Genomic DNA, 18,490 nt, shown 5'->3' with positions numbered 1-18,490 from the left:
TTGAATATTATAATTATTATAAATTTTAATTTCAGGCTTGCGTGTGTGCGTGTGTGCTATACGAATCCTAAAGCTATCGGAATTCGTCATATGATTAAATCCTAATCCTAATAGATAAATTTTATTTAATAGAGTCCTAGCAGGATTCTAATTAAACTAAATTAGTATTCTAATAGGATTATAAGTCCTTTTCCATAACTCTATAAATAGGGCCTAGGGTCACAAATTTATACACAACATTGAAGTATTCAAAGGTAAGATTTTGAAGCAAAAATCAGCCAAACACTTGCAACCTATTTAGCCGAAATTCTTAGAACCTTAAGGGCGATTCTAGTTGGTCAAGCTTAAGGCGGATCCGGACGTCCTGTGGACTATCTACGGAGGGACGACACTTGGAGTCCTAAAGACTTGTTCTTGTTCGGTTCAGGTGCAGCTAGGGAAGGCACGCTACAAAGTGTATGCATCTAAATTATGCTATATGATTATGTGTAAATAATATGTTTCCGGGCATTAAGGTTTTCCGCATGATTTATGTTTTGTCATATGTATCATAACCTAACAAACTCTTGTTAATAACTCAAATTCCGGGAGCTAAGTCTGGTTATTCACCTACAAGTGGGAAATGAAGCAAAGTTGTGCTACATTAATTGTAGGGTCATCATATTTGTGAAGGAAATAATGCCCTTGGTCCAAGTATGCATTTACTGTTAAGTCTAATAAATGCGGTTCAGTATTAAGTAACAAGTTAATAAATTCAGTGAGATCAAGTGAGCTGAATGCTTAGCTAGAGGCCGCTTCAGTTCAAGTGGAATTAATGATATTAATCCACAGCTTACTCTTGACTGAACCCGTAGGGTCACACAAATAGTACTTAAACGGATCAAGTATTTAATGGTATTAAATACTCCATCTATGGATTTTCGGAATCGACTGATCTTGGTTTCAGTGGGAGCTGAGATCGTCAAAGGCAAGAAATGAATACTCCGGAAACGATGATATTGCCGGAAACGGAAATATGGATCGTATCGGAAATATAAATATTATCCAAGTCGTAGATGTTGCCGGAAACGGAAACATGGTACGTATCGGAAAATATTATTGGAAATGGAAATATTGCGGAAATATTGCCGGAAACGGACATATTGCCAGAATCGGAAATATTATCGAAATCGGAAAATAATTCCGGAAACGGAAATATTAAATATTTGTTCGAAACGGAAATTAATTCCGGAATCGGAAATATTAAATATTGTTCGTATCGGAAATGAATTCCGGAATCGAGAATTTAATCGGAAGCGTATCGTACGAATTAGCATCGGACGAGGCCTGCCAGACGAAGGCCCAGCACGAAGCCGGGCCATCGCCCAACAAGCCGAAGCGCAACAAACACACGCCAGCCGCGCCAGGCCCAGCACAAGACCAGGCCTAGCAAGGCATGGCGCGCGCGGGCTGATGCTCGTGGGCTGCGAGCAGCGCCAGCTCGTGTGGGCCGCAAGGCCTGCGCGGGTTTGTGCGATGCTCGTGCTCGTGCAACGTTTGTGTTTCAATACAAATCCTAAAGCTAATGGAATTTGTTCTATGATTAAATCCTAATCCTAATAAAGATAGAATTTGTTTAATAGAGTTTTAATAAGATTCTAATTAAATAAATTAGTACCCTAATAGGATTCCAAGTCTTTTTCCATAACTCTATAAATAGGTGCCTAAGGTCACATATTTACATTGAGATTTGAAGTATTCAAAGATAAGATTTTCAAGCAAAAATCATCCACAAACACTTGCCCTATTAGCCGAAATTTATAGTACCTTAAGGGCGATTCTAGTTGGTCAAGCTTAAGGCGGATCCGGACGTGCTGTGGACTATCTACGGAGGGACGACACTTGGAGTCCTAAAGACTTGTTCTTGTTCGGTTCGGGCGCAGCTAGGGAGGGCACGCTACAAAGTGTATGCATCTGAATTATGCTAAATGATTATGTGTAAATAATATGTTTCCCGGCTTTATGGTTTTTCCGCATGATTTATGTTTATTCATATGTATCATAACCTAACAGTTTGTTTAAAAGTCCTTCTAAAGGCTGGAACTTAATGGTATTATGTTCCATTAATCATCATAATCAATTTCTGTTTGGACAACGGAAAGACTCACATTCAAAGTAAACAAAAACATTCGTTGTGTGTTTATTTGAATGAAATGGTCATTTAAGGGTTGAGTCATATGATTGATTAATAAACAAACGAATCTCTTCACACTCAAACTTCAGAAGGTTCAAATCAAACATTTTGATTTGTGTTCCACATATCTTTGGCAATGTCATACGACCATATCAACAAGTCAACATTCTAAGATTCCATGGCATGGATTTCTGAAAGTTGGTTAACATAAGACACGTAGGTCTTGCTTGTTGAACATGACATAGAAATGGACTATTGTTAGAAGTTTCTAGACAATGAAGTTCATGGGCCAAAGATGGATTTTATGACCTACCTATTTCACAAGAATTTGAGAAAATTTGGCTATATTTACTCAAAGTGAAATATGTGAAATACTTCAATGTAATTCACAAAAGGGTATAAAATCAACTTGGCAAGAATTTTGGAACATCTAGGCTAGGATCAAGGTGATGTTTGCATGAGCCAAGAAAGATTATCTAGTTTGTTTATATGGCATTATAACAATCGAAGGTCCATAAGAATATGGTATGTCCAAATGGAGAAATCGGAATCTATTTCGATTAACGATAATCACGACTATTTTCCTATATAGTTTCTAAATGATACTCTCAAGTGACTATCACACTAAACAAAGTTGTCAAAAGCTAAGGATAAGATGTCATAAGGATTGAACTTCGGTTCAGTACATCTTTTCAGTACATATATATCTAGGGTTGTCAAACCCAGTGGGAGTTAGTGTTTACATCAAACAAACTCAAGGATAGATATATGTTTCTTTATGAGCGACTCATAGCTAGAAACAAAAGGTATTGATTCTACCACAAATCTGAGAACATATGGTTGTTTCTTAAGTAATGTCTTTTAGGAAACCATCATATTTCCAAAAAGGCAAGTGGGAGAAAAATGACCTCGAATGGACTTCGAGTCAAGCAACACACAAATGTAGGATACTTAGGAGTCTTTGGAAAAGCTCCGTACTTAGAAGCCTTTGGAAGAGCTTCAGGAAGACTTTAGAAGTGCTTCAAGAGAATCCTAATACTCAAAGGACTTGAGTAATGTCTTTATAGACACTAACGTTTGATGTTCAATACCTAGGTAAATCGTATAAGGAATAGAATTCAACCAAGATAGATACATAGATATCTTGAGGAATGAAAACTGTGAAGACTTTGGAAAGTGCTTCAAGAACATACGACTTACAGGTTAGCTACGACGAATTAAAAATTCCTAAGTATGGTTTGAGGCCATCAGAAACATAAGTATGGTTCGAGGCCATACAAAATGGTTTGATGCCATTTTATCCGAAATATCTTCATCTTAAAGAATCAAATCTATGATTTGGTTGATTTGCATAAAGGGTTCACTCCCATTAGTTGCAAACATGTTTTCTAAACATAGAACGTTGATTGCATAAAGGGTTCACTCCCATAGGTTGTAAACATGTTTTCTAAACATACAACGTTGATTTGCATAAAGGGTTTACTCCCATTGGTTGCAAACATGTTTTCAAAACATACAGAGATGATATTGTATACACGTACTGAAGAGAAGCTAGATTGGTGGTTAAAGATTGCAAAATAACTTCACGGCGTTGATAATGTTGAAATCCTTTTCACCAAGTCGGAATGCTTGAACTATTTTGGATAAATCTAGCAATCATTGCATATGGCAATATGGCAATTAGAAAACGAAACACCTTACTCAATTGGACTTGTAGAAAGGAATTGTGTACATCACACAATGTAAAAAGTTTTGGATGCTAGATAAAAGAGCAAGCTTAAGAAATCTATTCGTAGATTAAAGCATGCAAGTGGGAATTGGACCATATTTGTCTAAAAGGCTATTGAGCAATCATAGCTTTATGAAAATATGGATCATCTTATAGATGAGGAGTTTAGTGGGAGCTCGGTCAAGCTTATTTGTTCTATATATGAGATACATATCTCTGTATTAAAAATGACATTCAAATTCTAAATGGTTAGATTTGAAAGTATTTGTCAATATTAGAACCATGGCGAAACTTAGAACATACTGGGTTAAAGATCTATTGGATAGGATCTAAAGCGTTGTTTGGATTCTGTAAAAGTAATTACTAAATCAAACACAATAGGAGACTCAAAAGAGACTCTCAACCCATATGAGTAAGTCTAAGTTATGAATGCTTTAACTAAGTATAAAGCTAGGCTGTTATCACTAGAGTTAAGCATGAAGGATCTTGAAGAGGTGCCTTCACCTTATATCACATGGCAATGCCAAGATTTTAGCAAGATTCAGTGTCTCTTGAAACAGAATGAAGCTAAAAGTTACATGGATGGATTTTAAAATGCGAATGGTTTTTGCATTAAAATCAATCATGTATAATGTGATATATAGATCGCAGAGATAACTCGTGAACATTGGATCGTGACGAGTTTATACCAATCTCTATGGATCTGGATCAAAGATCATTGGAACAGTATCAAGAACATCCAATACATTTGGATATGTAGGATGAGCACTTGATAAGAGGAAGTGAAGATAACTAAAGTTTTGATGCTAAATTCATTTGCCTAAGCAAAAGTTGAATCTTGTTGGTAGGCAAACCACAAACAAACACGGGCAATTAGGTGTCGTGATTAAAAGGTGGTTACATAGGTTCTAAACCATATGTGATGCATGGGAAACTGAATCAATGGTTAGTTTCCAAATTCTCAGTTGAAAGATGTATCTCCCACATCTATGTGAACTGGTTGGAGTATTCCAAAAAGGAAGAATCATTTGAAATTGTACATAATTGAAATGAATTCATTATTGCCTAAGAAGCAATAAAAGGGAATTGTTTTTAGTGGGAGTTCTTCAGTGAACTCAGGTTGATCACAAGTCTGCTACCTGGATGATTTTCTATTTTAGATATGATTATCATTCTAAACAGCAACGAAAGACTAGATCATTCTAGAAACATATTCAAAGATATTTTCATCTTACATCGAAAGGCTTTCGATAGAAAAGATTCTAAGGATAGCAAAGTATGATAAACTAAACCTCTGCATTGAATGATACACAACATTCATATGCAGATATGGATCAAGTTTGTGTTCCATGAATGTTTTAAGTATTGGGTGAAAGGCCTATATCTGTAAAACGTTAAATGCTTGATTTTGGGTCAGAGGCCCACAAATTGGTAAGCATTTGGTTTAAACATTTATCATTTATGAAATTTATTTATTTCATTTTCATTTAATTCTGGTTTAGAATTAAATGATAAGTCCATGTGATTCAAATCATTCAAATGGGATGTCAAGATGGATTCTTCGACAAAGAAACACCCATAAGTGAACTTGAATATTGAAGTCACAAAGGATCCCTAATCCAGGTCATTGAAAGGTGGACGACCAATGACTAATGAAGATTAGATTGCAAGTAGATTACTTAGTTCTGTTTCTTGAACTAGAGTGACTGGATGTCAGAATCTTTTGCATAGATACTTATTGGATCTTGTATCGGATTGACCATGAGAACACTTTAAGAGATTAAAGTCATGTCATAGGTAGTTCTCATTAATGGTGATTAGAAACCGTTCCTCAGAACATGAGCGATTATGTCTTCTCGTTTGAGAATTAGTTCGCTTTGATACTAGCTAAACGTCGCACCGTAAAAGGAGGCTATAAAAGCAGTTATTGGGCGTACTATGAATCAAAGTGAGTGTTCATAGATTTCAAGAATGGATTGTCCTACTATCTTTGATAGGATATGGTGTTGTTGTGTAACAAGTGTTAGGTTATGATACATATGACAATTCATAAATCATGCGGAAAAAACCATAAACCCAGGAAAACATATTATTTACACATAATCATTTAGCATAGATTAGATGCATACTCTTTGTTGCGTGCCTTCCCTAGCTGCGCCCGAACCGAACAAGAACAAGTCTTTAGGACTCCAAGTGTCGTCCCTCCGTAGATAGTCCACAGCACGTCCGGATCCGCCTTAAGATTGACCAACTAGAATCGCCCTTAAGGTACTATTATTTTCGGCACTTTATAGGCAAATGTGTGACTGAATTTTTCTCTCAAAAACTCACTTTGAATACTTTGAAACTTCTATTATAAATTGTGAGCCCTAGCCTCATATTTATAGCGGTATGGAAAGGGAATCGAAATCCTATTCAGATACAAATTAATTAAACCTAGAATCCTACAAGAACTCTAATTTAATTAATTTATCAAATAGAATTAGGAATTTAATCATTAACCGAACTCTGCATGTTTTAGGAAACGTGCACGAACACAAACACTTGCACACACACGCACGGCAGCCACGATGGGCCCCATGCGTGCGCGCGAGCAGCAGCCCACTCAGCGCCCGCGCGCGCTGCGCGCTGCGCGTGCTGTGCGCGCTGTGCGCTGCGCGTGCTGTGCGCGCTGTGCGCGCTGCGTGCTGCGCGCAGCCTGCTGGGCCTGGCCTTGCGCTGGGCCTGGCGTGGCTGTTTGTGCGGCGCGCTTGGCTTGCTGGGCGATGGCCTGGCTTCGTGCTGGGCCTCGTCCGGCAGGCCTCGTCCGATGCTTATTCGTACGATGCGCTTCCGATTAAATTTTCCGATTCCGGAATTCATTTCCGATACGAACAATATTTAATATTTCCGATTCCGGAATTAATTTCCGTTTCGAACAAATATTTAATATTTCCGTTTCCGGAATTATTTTCCGATTCCGGTAATATTTCCGATTCTGACAATATTTCCGTTTCCGGCAATATTTCCGATTCTGGCAATATTTCCATTTCCGATAATATTTTCCGACACGTACCATGTTTCCGTTTCCGGCAACATCTACGACTTGGATAATATTTATATTTCCGATACGATCTATATTTCCGTTTCCGGCAATATTATCGTTTCCGGAGTATTCATTCCTTGCCTGTGACGATCTTAGCTCCCACTGAAACCAAGATCCGTCGGTTCCGAATATTCATAGATGGAGTATTTAATGCTATTAAATACTTGATCCGTTTACGTACTATTTGTGTGACCCTACGGGTTCAGTCAAGAGTAAGCTGTGGATTAATATCATTAATTCCACTTGAACTGAAGCGGCCTCTAGCTAGGCATTCAGCTCACTTGATCTCACTGAATTATTAACTTGTTAATTAATACTGAACCGCATTTATTAGACTTAACATAGAATGCATACTTGGACCAAGGGCATTATTTCCTTCAGTCTCCCACTTGTCCTTAGGGACAAGTGTGCATTTCCTAATTCCTTTGTCGCTCGATGCTTGCTCTTGAACATAAGGTAAGAGTTGTCATCCTTATTATGTCCAGAGGTGTTCCTCGGTTTCAGAGTTCAACTGATCAAATAAACAGATAATCATAGCCTATGATTCATCCGAGCACGGCCATGCATTTCACAGTTTCTAGCTCTCCGAGTGGCCTTGTACAACTTTTAAGCATCTCATCCCGATTTATGGGAGGACAATCCCAATCTTGCGATCTTGAGATTAGACTTCGTTTGATAGGTGATTACCTGAGCGTTGCCTTTATAGCCTCCTTTTACGGTGCGACGGTTGGTCAACGTCAAAGCAACCAGTTCTCAAACAAGTAATCTCAAATCACTCAGGTATTGAGGATTTAGTGTCTAATAATTTAATGAAATTTACTTATGACAGATTTTCATCTCTTACAGTAAAGTTTCATAGGTCTTGTCCGATACTAGTCTTCCCAAAGTAAGTATCTATGCAAATGATTATAACATTGCCATGTCCACATAGTTCAAGAAACAGAACTACTAGTCATCTTGCATTCTAATCGTTTAACGTTTTCTATGCGTCCAATTTTATAGAAAACTCCGAATAGGGACCATTTTCAACCTTTGACTTTCAAGTTCACTTGATAGACATTTCTTAGTCACAGGACTGGTCCTGACAGTCTATCTTGAATATATCGTCAAATTTGAAGGGACTCATCATTTAATACTAAACCAAGATTAAATGGAATATGAAAATACATTTCATATATGATAAATGTTCAACCCCAATGTTTTATAACCATGGGCCTCAAACCCATCTTCTAAAACAATTCATGGAATTCAAAGCTATGCTTGATTTCCAGTGCTACAATGTGAGTGTTGCTTCTCACTTGTTGCATAGGTTTAGTTATCATGCTTTGCCAATCTTAATATCCTTTTCATCGAATGTTCTTCGAGATATGATGATAAGATCTTTTCGAGTTTGTTTATTATGTGATCTAGTCTTTCTTACTTCGATGGTGGTTTTACTCACTTTGCAATGAAGAACCATCAAGTTAGCAGACGTTTTTCTTGCTTCAAGAGTGGTTCTACGCATTTTTCAATGAAGAACCATCAAGCCAGCAGATAGGTGATCTACCCAAGTTCAGTGAAGAACTTTAAACAACCCTGTTTTATTGCTTCTTAGGCAATAATCATTTTTACTTCAACTGTATAGGTTGCTAGTGATGCTTTGTTTGGATTTACCTATCCAAGCAGTTCATAGATATGTGGAAGACTCTTCAACTATATCTTAGAACATAGAAATTATTATTTTAATTTCCCACGCAACAACTCATGGTCTCCAATCCATGTTGCCATTTCAAAACACGATGCTATATAGCTCGTCCTTATCAATGGTTAACTCCAAAGGGTCTTACTTGATCCTTTGCCAGTGTTTATGCGTGTAGCATCAATATTTAGCATATCTTTATTTCCTTGAATTCAAGAACTATTCCTATGTACCTTTTCAAGTACCATAAGTATTCTTGATCTCAAACTAGTTGATCTTTACTTAGATCAATAGAGATTGGTATATGTTCGTCATGGCTAAAGTCATACAATACGTTTTTGGCGATCCTCATATTATATCATACATGATAAGTTCTTTTGCAGAATAATTCCCAATTGAATTCTATTCATGTAACTTTAGCTCATCTAGTTTCAGTAGATACTAAATCCAGCTAAATTCTTTGACATATAATATAGGTTTAAGAATCTTACTTAGATTCTTTGATGTTTAACTTAGTAAATGCTTATACATAGTTCAAACATCCTTTACTTAGATTTATTCATATGGGTCGAATATCTCCAATGGAGTCTTTCGTGTTTGATTTAGTAAATGCCATTACTTAATCCAAAACAATATCATAAGATCTTTGTAAATAGATCTTAATACCCAGTATGTACTAAGTTTCGCCTTGGTCCGTCATTGATGAATAATCTCAAATCTAAGTATTTAGCATTTGAATGTTATTTCACAATAGAGAGATATGTGTGTGATACACATAGGACCAAATAAGTTTTTATGTACTCCCACTAAACTTCTTATATATCTATAAGAATCATGTACATTTTATGAAACTAAAATACTTATTAGCTTCACTAAAATACATTTCTAATTCCCAATTGCTTGCTTTAAATCTGTACTTAGATTTTATAAACTAGCTTTCTCTTTCAAGCATTTATTTGGATCCACAAATCCTATGACATACCATGTACATAGTTTCTTCCAACATTTGATTGAGGAATACGTTTTGTCATCCAATTGCTATATGTACCAATATGCAATCATTGCTTGAATTATAGACTTGAGCATTACGATTATGCATGAGGTTTCAACACAATTCACACCATGAATTTGCTTGTAACCTTTAGCAACTAATCTAGCTTTGTGTGTGAACACAATTCCATGTTTGATGGTTTTTATCCTTAAAACAAACTTGCAACCAATAGGTGTGAAACTATTCTTGCAAATCAACAAAATTTCAATTTTGTCATCAAAACATTGAGTATGTTTTATGGCCTCTAACCATTTAAAAACATTTGAGTCTATATATGGCCTCTAACCATTTTAGGGAATCTAGGTTTCGTCATAGCTTTCTTACAAGTCACAAACTCATTAATCTACATGATAATAGTTTGACTGCAAGTTGTAGGTTTCTTCACTATTTAATAGAAGAATCTCATAGTTTCATTGACCTGATCTCTATGTTTCTTTACTATCTAATAGAAGAATCTCATAGTTTCAGTGACTTGAATTCTATGCCTACTTGGGTATAGAACATCAAACATTAGAATATCAATAGCCACTTAAAGTCCTTTGAATATTCTGTTCTCCTTGAAGCACTTGTAAAGTCTTCTAAGAGATGTCTATTCTTTAAAGCCACTTCTAAAGTCTTAAAGAATAAGTTCGGATTTTCTGAAGCACTTCGAAAAGCCTCCGGAATGTCCGTTTTATGTTTGTTGTTCGCCTCGAAAACTTTCGAGGTCTATTTTCTCCCACTTGTCATTTTGGAAACGAATCTCCAAAAGGACATTATTTCGAGCAAACAAACATTATGTTCTCAAAAATTCGTGGTAGAAACAATACCCTTGTGTCTCATTTGAATAAATCACAATGAAACATATATCTATGCTTGGGCCTTAGTTTGTTGAATAACAAACACTAAGCTCCCACTGAGTTTAGGAACTCTTTAGATATATTATGAAAAGATATTCTGAAATTACTTTTCAATAGCTTTGACGAATTTGGTTTAGTTTGGTGGTAGTTGAGCATTTTGTTTTAGAAATTATAGGAAAAGTCTTTATGATTCATCATTGATCGAATCAAGTACTAATTGACTTCGATCATTCCAACGTAGATATGCCATATCTTATGGACCTAGATTGTGAACACACAATCATTGATGATCATATTTGGTCTCAAGTAATCATGAACATGATCTAACCTAGATCATTATGATTTCTTGCCAAGTGGATTTTATACTTCTGAATCTTTGAACTAGCCAAACAGATTCAAACTTATATCACATTGAGTAAATAAACCTATATTCACTCAAATCCATGTGAAATAATAAAGTCATAAAATCTTTCTTTAGCTTTGAACTCTATTGTCTAGGCGTTCTAACAATAGTTCATATCTTTTGTTACTTTCAACAAGTAAGACTAGTTGTCTTAAAATGATCTAGAAATCAATCAACTTTCAAAAGTTTATGAAAATAGAGCTTTTTGAATGTTAACTTGTTGATATGGTCTAAGCAACAATGCCAAAGATTAGTGGAACTCAAATCAAGGGGTTGATTTGAACCTAGTAAAGTTCTTTAAAGAGTTGTTTGTTTTAATCAAGCATATTGACTCAACCTGTAATTGACCATTTCATTCAAATAAACAAACAAACATTGTCTTTGTTTTTTTCTTGAATGTGAGTCTTTCTGTGTTTGAAAACAGAAATTTAGGTATGTTGATTATGGAACAAAATAGCCATTAAGTTCCAGCCTTTGAAAGGACTTAAAACAAACTAGATGACCCTACAACTAATGTAGCATTGCCATGCTTCATTTCCCACTTGTAGGTCATTAGTGTATCCTAGCTTCCATTGTTTGAGTTATTACCGAAGTAAGAACCTCAAGCGGTATATGATACCAAGGAAGTTTGATTGCTAGGTCACTTCTCTTTAAACATAAATTTATAGGTAGAAACGGAATCGTAAATTCCTTTCATTTGTTCCTTTTTTCCTATTTCTTGTACCCTTTCTTATAGTCTTAAGAATTGAATTCTTTAGTGTTGACTTTTATACTTTGTTAGACATGTCCAATGTCACCAACAAGGTTCTTTACCATTTTAATTTATGTTGAATATTTTGTTTCAACTAGATGATCTTACTAGAAGCTTCTAAAGTTCACTAAGCATCGATCTATTCGAATGTCTAGGGACTAGACTCATTCGAGAATTAAATGGACAAAGATATTAGGTTGTTAACCATTGGTAAAGCTGAGCGTATTAAACTCAATGCTTCATGATTTCAAAACTACAGTGTATTTTGAATTCACAAGCACCAATTGGTTTGCCATTCGATTTTGATATTCGAAAACAACCATAAAAGTGGATATAAGAAACGTACATTTTAAATTGCTCACTTTCTCTCTTTTCCGTGAATCGTTCTTGGATTCACTACCAATCGAGGAAATTTACTGTTACCTTTCTAAAAGGATTTATTACAGTGCAAGATATTTAATTATAAACAATAATTAAAACATACATTGAAGCATGCAAAGTCTAAACATTTATCATGAATAATAACTTGAAATTAAAGCAACCATGCAATTCAAACAAGTTATTAGCATTTTATTCGATTTTATTGTTCCGGCAGGTGTGAATAAAATGATTCCAAGATCCTAAAACCATTGAAGAATTAAGCACAGTTTGTCGACTCAATTCTAAAACATTTTAGGTAAGCAAAAGCCTTTTGCTAATAGTCTAAAAACTACTCTTGGTTGATAGGTACGTCTAAGAACTTATTAGGTAAACCTATCGATGTTGCCACGACATAAAAGGACTCCTTACTTATATCGTTGAGTTTCACCAAAACTAACATGTACTCACAATTATTTGTGTACCTTGCCCCTTTAGGACCAATAAGTAACACCTCGCTGAGCGAAAACTATTACTAGATTGATGTAAAGGATATCCAAGCAAGTGTATATTTTGGCATGGCACCTTTTAACTCAATTTTTTTAAGTTTGGAACTTAAGGCTCTTACTATGTTGGTTAGATTTTAAGTGAACTAAAATCCTTAATCATGCAACATAATCAAGCTTTTGATCTCATGCATTTTAAGACATATTTAAAAGCAATAAATAACTTAAAACATGCATAAGATATTTGTGATCTAGTATGGCCCGACTTCATCTTGAAGCTTTGACTTCAAAGTCCGTCTTGAAAATCTCCGTGGGAGGCACCATTTTCTTCAAATAGGATAAGCTATAACTAATTACAACTATTTGATGGTACGCAGACCATATTTGAATTGAAAAATAACTTTGGTTCTTTAGACCAATTACATTCAAATTAATGGTACGCAGACCATATTTTCTATCCTATTTGGGCCATACTAGTCACTTCATAACCTGCAAAACAGTACATATACAATATATACCATTCACCCATTCATTATCATGAATGGCCCACTTAGCTGGTTAGTAAAACACATTATGCATCACGTCAATATTTGCAGCAATTAATCAAGGGCACCAATAATCTACCAATTATTCAGTCCTTATTAATTCTAATCAAGTTGTTTTAACCTTAAGGATTTGTAGACCTAATCAAGAGTTTATGACTAAAAAACGCTCCCACTTAAACCAATAAATTTATATGCTTTACTAATTTTAAACATAAAAATGTATTTCTAGTCTAACCGGAAACATACAAATTTAATTAAAATTTAAAGCTCATATAAATTTATAATTGAATCCAAAAATTTAATTTAATTTCAGTCGTATTTAAATTAATTCATGATTTTAATTTTAGTAAAATAATTAGAATAAATAAAATTTATTATAATTACAATATTCAAAATTAAAATCCAAGAAAATAATTTAAATTATTAATTTTAAAATTAATTAAAATTACGTGAACTGAAATTTTCAAATTAAACATTCAAAACGATCTTTAATCGTAACGCAAACACCCTACGCGTTGCACGCCCATGGGCCGCACGCACACAGCCATTGCTGGCCATGTGCGCGCAGCCCATGCGCTCGTCGCATAGCTGCTGCATCCCCATCGCAAGCCTCCGCACGCATTGGTGCTCGCTGCGCGCGCCAGCGCTCATCGCACGCGAGCTATCGCTCGCAGTGCGCGCGCGACATCGCTCGCTGGGCGCGCGACATCGCTCGCTGGGCGCGCGACATCGCTCGCTGGGCGCGCGAGCCATCGCTCGCTGGGCGCGCGACATCGCTCGCTGGGCGGGCGACATCGCTCGCTGTGCGCGCGAGCAATGCTGGTTGTGCGCGCGAATCCTCGCTCGTTGTGCGCGCGAGCAATGCTGGGCGCAGCGCTCGTGGCACGCGAGCTTGCGCTCGCTGCGCGCGAGGCTGCGCGCTCTTGTGCGAGGCAGCGCGCGTTGTGGCGCAGCTCGCTTGCTGCCCACACGCGACTGCCTTGGCTCGCCCTTCGCCCATGCCCATTCGTCCATTGCTCGTGGCACACGACACAAGGCAGGGCTGCTGCCTTGTGCTCGTGCACTACGCCCTTGCTCATTGCATTCGTGCCGCACGGGCGACGAGCTCCCTTGCTCGTCGTCGCATGCCCGCATTATACAACACCCCTTAAGGGTAACACGAAGCGTCCATTGCTTCGTGCGTGCAAGTTTTATGAACGAATCGCATAAAAATTTAAAATTTATATTTAAAATTAATGACAAATTAATAAATAATATTAATTTCATAATTTTAGGGCGAAAAAATCGAAAATTTATTATCCAATTGATTTCCGATTGTTATGGATTCAAGTCTAGGTCATAAAAATTTAAAATTTATCGTAAATTTACAATTTTTATGGTGGTTTTTAATCATAGGTTTCTAATTAAATTACAATTAATTATGAAAATCAAATTAATTCTAAATTATTCTAATTTTCAACAAATTAATCATAATTAATAATTAGATTGCATAATTAACAAGACTAGGCATTCAAACTTGTTAAACATATGCAGTAGGTCAATCAAAAATTCAAGATTTATCAACAAGAATCGCAAATATTTAATTTAACATCTTAAATTTACGAAATTTTGCATTCGAAAAACTAAAACCTTCGAAAAGTCATAGTTAGGCTTCGAATTTGAGAATTCTGGGTTCGGCAGAAAAGTACTATTTTTGTCAAAATTTTAGAATGCCTTTTACATGCGGAATTGACACAAAAATCACTCAATTCGGATGAGTAACGAAGAAACTGCCGAAAAACTGCGTACGTATAATTAAATAAACGCAATTTGCAATTAATTAACAATTACGAAAATTAATCACCCCTTTTAATTCTTGCAAATTTGTAATATTTAACCATGTTCATGCAATTTAGATTATGAAAATAATAAGGGGCTCGTGATACCACTGTTAGGTTATGATACATATGACAATTCATAAATCATGCGGAAAAAACCATAAACCCAGGAAAACATATTATTTACACATAATCATTTAGCATAGATTAGATGCATACTCTTTGTTGCGTGCCTTCCCTAGCTGCGCCCGAACCGAACAAGAACAAGTCTTTAGGACTCCAAGTGTCGTCCCTCCGTAGATAGTCCACAGCACGTCCGGATCCGCCTTAAGATTGACCAACTAGAATCGCCCTTAAGGTACTATTATTTTCGGCACTTTATAGGCAAATGTGTGACTGAATTTTTCTCTCAAAAACTCACTTTGAATACTTTGAAACTTCTATTATAAATTGTGAGCCCTAGCCTCATATTTATAGCGGTATGGAAAGGGAATCGAAATCTTATTCAGATACAAATTAATTAAACCTAGAATCCTACAAGAACTCTAATTTAATTAATTTATCAAATAGAATTAGGAATTTAATCATTAACCGAACTCTGCATGTTTTAGGAAACGTGCACGAACACAAACACTTGCACACACACGCACGGCAGCCACGATGGGCCCCATGCGTGCGCGCGAGCAGCAGCCCACTCAGCGCCCGCGCGCGCTGCGCGCTGCGCGTGCTGTGCGCGCTGTGCGCTGCGCGTGTTGTGCGCGCTGTGCGCGCTGCGTGCTGCGCGCAGCCTGCTGGGCCTGGCCTTGCGCTGGGCCTGGCGTGGCTGTTTGTGCGGCGCGCTTGGCTTGCTGGGCGATGGCCTGGCTTCGTGCTGGGCCTCGTCCGGCAGGCCTCGTCCGATGCTTATTCGTACGATGCGCTTCCGATTAAATTTTCCGATTCCGGAATTCATTTCCGATACGAACAATATTTAATATTTCCGATTCCGGAATTAATTTCCGTTTCGAACAAATATTTAATATTTCCGTTTCCGGAATTATTTTCCGATTCCGGTAATATTTCCGATTCTGACAATATTTCCGTTTCCGGCAATATTTCCGATTCTGGCAATATTTCCATTTCCGATAATATTTTCCGACACGTACCATGTTTCCGTTTCCGGCAACATCTACGACTTGGATAATATTTATATTTCCGATACGATCCATATTTCCGTTTCCGGCAATATTATCGTTTCCGGAGTATTCATTCCTTGCCTGTGACGATCTTAGCTCCCACTGAAACCAAGATCCGTCGGTTCCGAATATTCATAGATGGAGTATTTAATGCTATTAAATACTTGATCCGTTTACGTACTATTTGTGTGACCCTACGGGTTCAGTCAAGAGTAAGCTGTGGATTAATATCATTAATTCCACTTGAACTGAAGCGGCCTCTAGCTAGGCATTCAGCTCACTTGATCTCACTGAATTATTAACTTGTTAATTAATACTGAACCGCATTTATTAGACTTAACATAGAATGCATACTTGGACCAAGGGCATTATTTCCTTCAACAAGGCCTCTTGGAGAGTTAGATACTGTAAAATGCATGGCCGTGCTCAGAATGGTTAGGCTTAACCTTCTGCAAAAGTTTGACAGTTGAACTCTGTAATCCGAGAAACACTTCTGGATCTAATAAGGATGGCTTGGATCTTACCTTATGTTCAGTAAGTAACACTAAGTGACAAAGGAATGTGGATGCACACTTGTCTGAATGACAAGTGGGAGATTGAAGGAAATATGTCCTTCACCCAAGGTGCATTAAGTCTAATACCAAGGATCAGATTAATTGCGAACAATTAATTCAGTGAGATCAAGTGATCGGAACAGCTAGCTGGAGCAATGCTTCCGATCAGTGAGTTCTAATGGATATTGAACTCACAGCTTACTCTTGACTAAACCTACAAGGTCACACCAATGGCACGTAACAGATCAACGGATGAAATGAATCAGAAATTCATTTAATAGCTTTTCGGGAATTAGTTTGGAAAACGTATTATACGATACGACCTTGCATCGGAATCGTATATTGTATCGCGAATATTCGTAAGCTAGGCGAAACGAATAAATCGTATCGTACGACGGTGATTCGTCGTATACGAAACGATAAATAATATATCGGAAATATATTAAACGCGGATACGAGGAGCGGCCCACGAGCCGAGTGCACGAAGCACTCAAGGCCCATGGGCGCGCACGCTAGACAAGCAAGCAAGGCGACACAGCAGCGCTGGCCCATGGCCGAGCAGCTGTGTGCGCACGTGGGCCAAGACCACGACACAGCAGCAGCAGCGCGGCCCACGGCCCAGCTCGTTGTGCGTGTCCTCGTGATGCTTCGCGGGACTTGCTTGCCGGCCTTGCCTTATAGCTTGGTCGGTTAGTAAGGTTATGTAAATAACCTTCTAACCAATTTTCCAATACATATACAATTCATTACTCAAACCCTAGAGACACAGAGAACCCTAATTCTCTCTGTGCCTCCAAAGTGAGTTCTTCCCAAAAGCAAAAAATCTTGATCGATTGTCTAAGCTACGATAATCAAGACGGATCTGATCGTGTCGGTGAACCAAGTAGAGGAACGACAAGTGGAGTTCTTTAATTTGTTCGTGTTCGTTGACAGATTATTGTGGAAAACACGCTTCGAATGTAAGTTTGCTTAATCTGTGCTTTATACATGTTTCCTGGCTTTGGGGACTGCTTCCGCACATGTTATTATGTTTAACTGTATTCCCCAACATTCTACTAGGGTCCTATCAGTTGGTATCAGAGCGGGGTTTAATTTGATCATTGTTATGGAGTCTACTAGTAGTAGTGGAGGTAGTTCAATGGTTAAATTGACATCAACCAATTATTCCATCTGGAGACCGATGATGGAGGATTTGCTATATTGCAAAGATTTGTATGATCCAATTGAAACAACCACAAAAGCCGATGGCACCATTTCTAAACTTGAAAGACCAGAGAAAATGGAAGAGAAAGATTGGGAAAGTTAAAGAGAAAAACTTTGGGGACTATTAGGCAGTGGGTTGATATTAGCATTTTCAACCATGTGTCGCAGGAGTCCCACCCATATGATTTGTGGAAGAAATTAGAAGGTCTTTATGAAAGGAAGACCGCACATAACAAAGCTTCATAAATCAAGAGACTTGTTAATTTGAAATTGAAAAGTGAAAAGTCTGTTTCTGAGCATTTGAGTGACTTTCAGGATATTATTAACAAGCTGACTACTATGAAGATTGTTCTTGATGATGAATTGCAGGCTTTGTTCTTGTTGAGTTGTAATACCCCGAATTTTTAAAACATGATTAATTATGCTAAATTATTTTTATTTTAGCTTAAAACCGTTTTAAATCCTAATTTCAAATTACGATTTTAATTAACGAAGTTTATGTCGCTTGAATTTTAATATTGTTACACGATTTATTTATTTTTAGAAATTTAAAATTTACGAGCTTAAGCTACCTTTTTGAATCTTAATTATTCCGTAATTTATAAAGGATTTTAATAATTTTGA

At 37.0% G+C, this 18,490-nt stretch overlaps 1 protein-coding gene across 1 annotated transcript in view; it reads right to left on the bottom strand.

The window, feature by feature from the left end:
• The window catches only part of LOC110789673 (pentatricopeptide repeat-containing protein At3g26782, mitochondrial), a 56,961-nt gene that overhangs the window by 6,651 nt on the left and 31,820 nt on the right, over positions 1–18,490 (bottom strand). The window lies entirely within an intron of this gene.

This window comes from Spinacia oleracea, chromosome 6 (genome assembly GCF_020520425.1).
Source record: "Spinacia oleracea cultivar Varoflay chromosome 6, BTI_SOV_V1, whole genome shotgun sequence".
Taxonomy (NCBI): Eukaryota; Viridiplantae; Streptophyta; class Magnoliopsida; order Caryophyllales; family Amaranthaceae; genus Spinacia; species Spinacia oleracea.
Note: the sequence above shows the minus strand (reverse complement) of the source record. Positions and strands in the feature narration are given on the sequence as shown.